The 6000-nt window shown below is 42.3% G+C and overlaps 1 protein-coding gene across 1 annotated transcript in view; it reads right to left on the minus strand.

Moving 5' to 3' along the window:
• EXO5 (exonuclease 5) overlaps positions 1–5379 on the minus strand; it is a 281415-nt gene extending 276036 nt beyond the window's left edge. The window contains exon 1 of the mRNA XM_073315288.1: positions 5294–5379. The gene's annotated coding sequence lies outside the window, so the exon portion shown is untranslated. The remainder of the gene's footprint in view (positions 1–5293) is intronic.
• Between the last annotated feature and the right edge of the window lie 621 nt (positions 5380–6000).

The following is a 6000-nucleotide window of genomic DNA, read 5'->3' on the forward strand; positions in this document are numbered from 1 at the left end:
GGAAAAGACATGTGGGGAGCCACACCTTTATGAAGCTTGTTGCCTCTTTGTGTCGACTATGGGTGACGAGTACATGGCACTAACTCAAGGAGGAGGGTATCTGTGTGAAAGTGGAGCTACCTGGAGGAAGACTGATGTGGGAAGAGAATCAAGCTTGGTAAGTCTATCCTAAAAAAAACCCAGAGCTGGTTTAAGCTTTTGGGATAGGGACTGTGACTACCTCTATACTTGCACAGTTCCTAGCAGGATTTAGCCTCAATCCTGATCAGAACCTCTGGCTTCTACTGTTATATTAAACACCACCACATAGCTCCTATATAGGGCTTTTCATCAGTACAGCTTAAAGCACTTTTCCAGGAGGTAAGCATCATTTTCCTCATTTCACAGATAGGGAAACAGAGGCACAGGGAGCAGAGACTTGTCCTAGGTCACCCAGCAGGCCATCAGCAGCGCTAGGAACCGAACCTGGTCTCCAGAGTCCCAGTCCAGTGCTCTATCCACTAGAGTGCATTACCTAGTGTTTGGTAAATATTTACAGACTTTCTCAGTAACTAACAGGCAAAAGCCCAGTTCTTGGGGCTCTTCAGCCCCATTCTGGCCTTTCCCTCCCGCTCCATCACCTCAGTTCTTTCTTAGGCAAATTCCTGACTTCAACAGGAGTTTGCTTAAGTAAAGCTTGAAGAACAGAGTTGGGTGAAATTTTCTGAATGAAAAAATGCAAACGTGGGCGGGCCGAAACTTTTTGCAACTTTGCGCCAAACAAAACACCAAAAAGAACGCCCTCCCCACAGAACCTCTCCCCCCCAAATTTCATTGACACTTTATAACTGAAGCATTTTGATTCTTCAGTTCAAAAGACTTATTTAAAAAAAAATAATTTGAAAATATTAAAAAAGTGAAAGTGAAAACCAAAGTGTGTTTCAGGTTGAACAAAATGGTTAATTTCAGGTTGAACAAAATGGTTAATTTGACCCACAATGACTTCCCCCACCCCAAACTTTCGGTTTGACCAGTGAACCGAAAAAAATGTTTGTTTTTTTTAAATTCTAGTAAGGATTATAGGGTAGATCAGCAGTTAGTGTAAACTGGCTTTATAACTCAGTTCAGGCAAGCTATGCCAATTTCCAGCGCTGACCCTCAGGAGCTGTGTCAAGAATAGGTCTGCAGAGTTTTTACACAGACCAAGTTCTGGTCTCAGTTATGCACAGTTAAAACCAGAGTCACTTCATTAATTTTAATGCCGCGACTCTGGATTCAACCCAGTAAAGCTGAGATCAGAATTTGGAACATTTCTGCTGATATTTATGCTTCCAATTGCTCCAGAATCTCGCTTGGTGATGTCAGCAGAGGATTAACACAGAAGTCTAGTTGAGACTCAATTAACTTGTAGTTTGGCAGTTTTTGAAATTTAAATATTTTTCAATATGATCAAAAAGCTACTTAAATATTTTATGCTGCTCTTAGTCACCTTTCAGTTATTAATATGTCTAACTAGGGCCTCCAGTTTGAGCTTCCTGCTATAAATATGATGGTTTTGAATGATTTCCTGAATGCATTAAAAGTGAAAATCTTAGAATAAGAGAACAATATCACCCGAGGCCCTGTACGCGGGTTTAATCCATCCTCAGCAGAAATCTAGTTAGCAATTTATACAGCCCTCATAACCATCTAAGCACCTCATAATCATTAATGGATCAGACCCTGTGATGTAGGGAAGTATTATCCCCATTTCTGTCAGATGGAAAATGGAGGTACTAAACAGATTAGGTGACATACCCAGCATCACACATTAGGGCTGCGGGCTCAGCCAGAAATTGAACACATGTTTTTTGTGTCAAAACACAGCATCCAATATACTAACCTATCCCTCCTGCCCCTTCACTGTGGTGTGTAGAACATTTCTATATGCAGAAACAAAGCTTGGTGTGTGAGAGAGGAAATGCAGCCACAAATCCTGTAAGAAAAGGACAAGGTTTTTTTAAAAAGTGACAATTAAGTGATTTTGGGGTGCCCATATTTTTGTGTGCCCAGACTGAGGTACCTTAAACAGATCTGATTGTCAGAGAGTAGGTGCTCAGCATTTTCTAAAAATCAAGTCCCTTTATGATGCCTCAGACTGAAAAATGAACAAACACAAAAATTTCAGTGAAAACTTACTCATCACTCGCAGCCAAGATTTTCAAACACAACCAGTGATTTTTTCTTATTACATTAGTTCATATGTTTATAAGCATCCCATACCCCTCTTCGCTTTCCTTATCAGCTTGTGTTATTTATTTCAGCTCATGTGCACACTGTTCTTGCCTAATGGGGTTATAAAGCACAAAGTGCTGCGAAAGGATGCTTCCACTCATCTGCTCATCAATTTCATCTCTCCATTATGTTGTAGGCTTCCTGATGAATGGGAATCCTCAATGATCAGTAGTTAGCTGGTAGTTAAAGCCCAGGCTTTGTCCTGAATTTATACAGGCATGGAATGCTAATCAGGGAAGAGATTTCACTTTGAGTTACTGTACATGAAGATTCAGCCACTTACTATCTGGCTATGAAGGAACCAGCAAGGATACTTTTTTGAAAAAGATCCAACACAGAAAAAAAAAGTTCAGAAATGTTAAGAGGATTTTGAGACGCCCCTAGTCAGAAAATGCATTTGGGCCCACAGGGCTAGATTTTAATGTCACCATCTTCCCTGAATAAGGGGTGCCTTTGATGTAACTATTTTCACAATTCCCCTGTGAGGTAGGGAAATGCTATTATCCCCATTTTAACTGAGGGACAGATTAAGGGGACCTTTTTTTCCCCCCCAAGGTATATAGGTGCCTTGTGGGAAGTTAGGTGCCTGAGTGCTCTTGAAAAATCCCACCAGCTGTTTATTTGCATCTTATTCTTTAGGCACCTAAATACCTTTAAAAGTCTGGCTCTGACTTGTCTGTGGCAAAGCAAGGCATCGAATCTGCATCCCCCAAGTCCCAGCCTAGCTCCCTACCTATTTACCCATCCTCCCTCTCCTTGCTTTGGTGGGGAGCGAGTTACTTCCCCTCTTGTTATGGAATTGCCTGGCCAGCTGCGGAGCCCTGCTGGACTCTTACTCCTCTGCACACCTGAGGGAGGGCTGTGAATCTGTCCCAGAGGTAGCAATAAGGGTCAGATGACATGGATGCTTGAATATGCCACAGCTGCATACAGAGCAACAAAGGCTCGGAGGGGCTAAAAGAAAAATCACTTAGTGCACAAAGGTCCTGTGCTCTCCTTTGCATGTCAGGCAGATGAAGGGCAAGCAACAAGTCCCACAACTGTCTGTAACAAAGCTGCCACTCGGAGGCTTGATCCTCCTCAGAGACGGGCTGGCCGAGGAACTGAACAGCAGCCCATTTGCAAACAGGTTAAGGATATTCAGGATCAACAGGGTCAGAGCCAGCATATCTCAGGACATCTGTGCTTCACCAGCACGTAAGGACGATCCAAGAAACAGGCATCCCATCGCAACAGCAGTATGGCATTCTGCTCTGCCTTATGGCCATAGGCTAATTCCCGGCTGGACTTCAGCCTATGTGCACTATGTTCGAGACACTGAGAGAGAGTAACCGCCATTCAGGGGATAGCTTATACCTGCTGAATTTGTTGTAACACACAAACTGCCTCCATTAATAATAGAATCTGGCACTCAGAAACATTTACTAAGTGCTAATTAAAACCCAGTAATGTATGTTTACATTTAGTTGCCATGTGATTTTTAATTCAAAACTGCAAATCAGGTCAGTGTCTAGCATTAAGCAGCTAAAATAACTAGCAATAATTTCTATTGATGGTGCTTGGTGTCTCAGTACTTCAGAGGTTAACTGTTACTAGTTGCTAGAGCATCATATTAGAAGACTAATAGGGCCAGATTCTGCCATCTTCACTTATATCAAACAGCATTTGACTCAAACGAATAGTCACATTTAAGTTTAGCCTGGTTTAGAAAAGTATCTAGTAGCCAATGGGGTTATTCTTTTAAGTTCCATTTGATGAGAGTAAAGATTGCAAATTCTAGGTCATGACTACTGGCTTTGAGTTATATATGTCAATCAAAGAAATGTTTTGTTAATGAGAATATTCTTCCTGTGGCTTGATTTTTTTCCCTCCTGCATGCATTTGCTTTTATGAATCAGTGAAACTGTTTCTAGCTGCAACGCTTATTCTCTTATCAACACACGTGCACACCAGCATGCAGATGGGGCTTCAGCAAGTGTGGATTTCTGCAGAGAAATTAAACATGGGCATTGGGAAACTCTCTTATTTATGCAGGCAGTATTCATATGCAGAATGGGACCACTACATTGGAGACAGAGAGGCACTTCCACACAGCATGGCAGATGGAGCACTTACACAGTAGATACAGAAGAGGAAGAGAAGACAACGGTGTCATATACACTGATCTTCAGGGGTGAGAGAACCAGATTTGGTCAAATCAGAACCAATCAGAATCTTTGCCCAAATCTTGAACTAAGCCAACCCCGACCTTTTTTCTCAGGATCTAAACTTTCTGAGAAGTTGGGCCTGTGCCTTTGCATTTCTGGTTTTCATATGGAACAAGTTACCAAACCACCATAAAGCTATGGCTAAATTTGCTCAGGCTAATAATATATATTAAATCTCTCATTGCGAGCCTGCTCTCAGGCGACTTCCAGCCCAATCTTTGGAACAAACAGGCTTGGATATGCTCCTTATCACAATTCTCAGGTTATGGACTGGTGCTCCAGTCTGCAAAAACAGGAATTTCCTCAATACTCAAGCCAAACCGTCTGTCTGCATTGGTGGGGAAGGGGAGTGGGGGTGGGGGGCAGCCGCTCATTTCCCAAATCCTACTTAGTACAGTCCAAATTCACCCCAGGAGGCTTCAGAGTCTAAGCTAGAACATCAACATGGCTATTTTCAGCACCGTAGTGCAAACCCACATCTGTGGACCTGGGCTCTGAGATTCGTTGCCATGAGGGTTTGGGGGGGGGGGGGGGAGGCAGTGTAGACATACTCTGAGCGATCCCTGAGCAGCACGACTATTTGCAGTTCGCCAGATATCTCTGCCTGCTAATCAAGGGATTTGTTGCACCATCAGTCTTTTAAGCCGAACACCCCATTCAATTCAATGGGCAGTTTTGGGTGGGGGGGAGGGGGGGGGAAGAGAGAGAGAGAGAGAGAGAGAGAGAGAGAGAGATGGTACCCGGCTGCAGTATATTTGACTTCAGAAAACTCAACCTTTTAGCAGCAGTTTAATTTTAGCTGCTAAGGAATACAAGAAAAATGCAGTACTTACTACCCTTCTTCAGTACTGCAGGCCAGAGCCTCCACTGGTGTAAATTGGTGATGCCCCATGAATTCTGAAGTAACTGCACTAGTTTATGCCAGCTGAGGATCTTCCCCTGTAAATTTTGAGAGAACCCATTGTTTAGCTCTCTAGACATGCAGACAATGCTACTCTTAATTAAAGAAATACCACCATGACAGCTGGGAATTGACAGCTGGAACTTGACCAAAAAGAGTATAATAGTGTTTTTAATTTCTTAAAAAACAAAAAATAAACAAACAACCCCCCCCCCCACACACACACACTCCAAAAAACCCCCAACCCCCCAAAAATTTAATCTGAAAGTTTCTGTTCTAAGTGAACAGCTGTTGATTCACAAAGAGATACTGAAAAGTACTTCACTTCCAACCACACATTTTTTTCTTGTCGGAAAGTACTTTGGCTAAGGAGGAAAAATCTGTCGAAGTTGAGGGGGTGGGGTGGGGGTGGGGACTTGCCAATTGATTTTCAACTTCATTTTCTAAAATGTCATGCCTAAATAATGACTAAGCAAAGGTAGAGTATACAAGATTGCATAAAGGAGTGTGACACTAGATAGATCTACTGCTATTGAACTCACATTTAACTGGTATAATTTTAAACAAACAACTATATTTTGTTTCATAAGGTCTCAGACTGGCATAAGAGGATATTAAACAACAAATGATTTAAATCTC

Source organism: Lepidochelys kempii, chromosome 17, assembly GCF_965140265.1.
Source record: "Lepidochelys kempii isolate rLepKem1 chromosome 17, rLepKem1.hap2, whole genome shotgun sequence".
Lineage (NCBI taxonomy): Eukaryota > Metazoa > Chordata > Testudines > Cheloniidae > Lepidochelys > Lepidochelys kempii.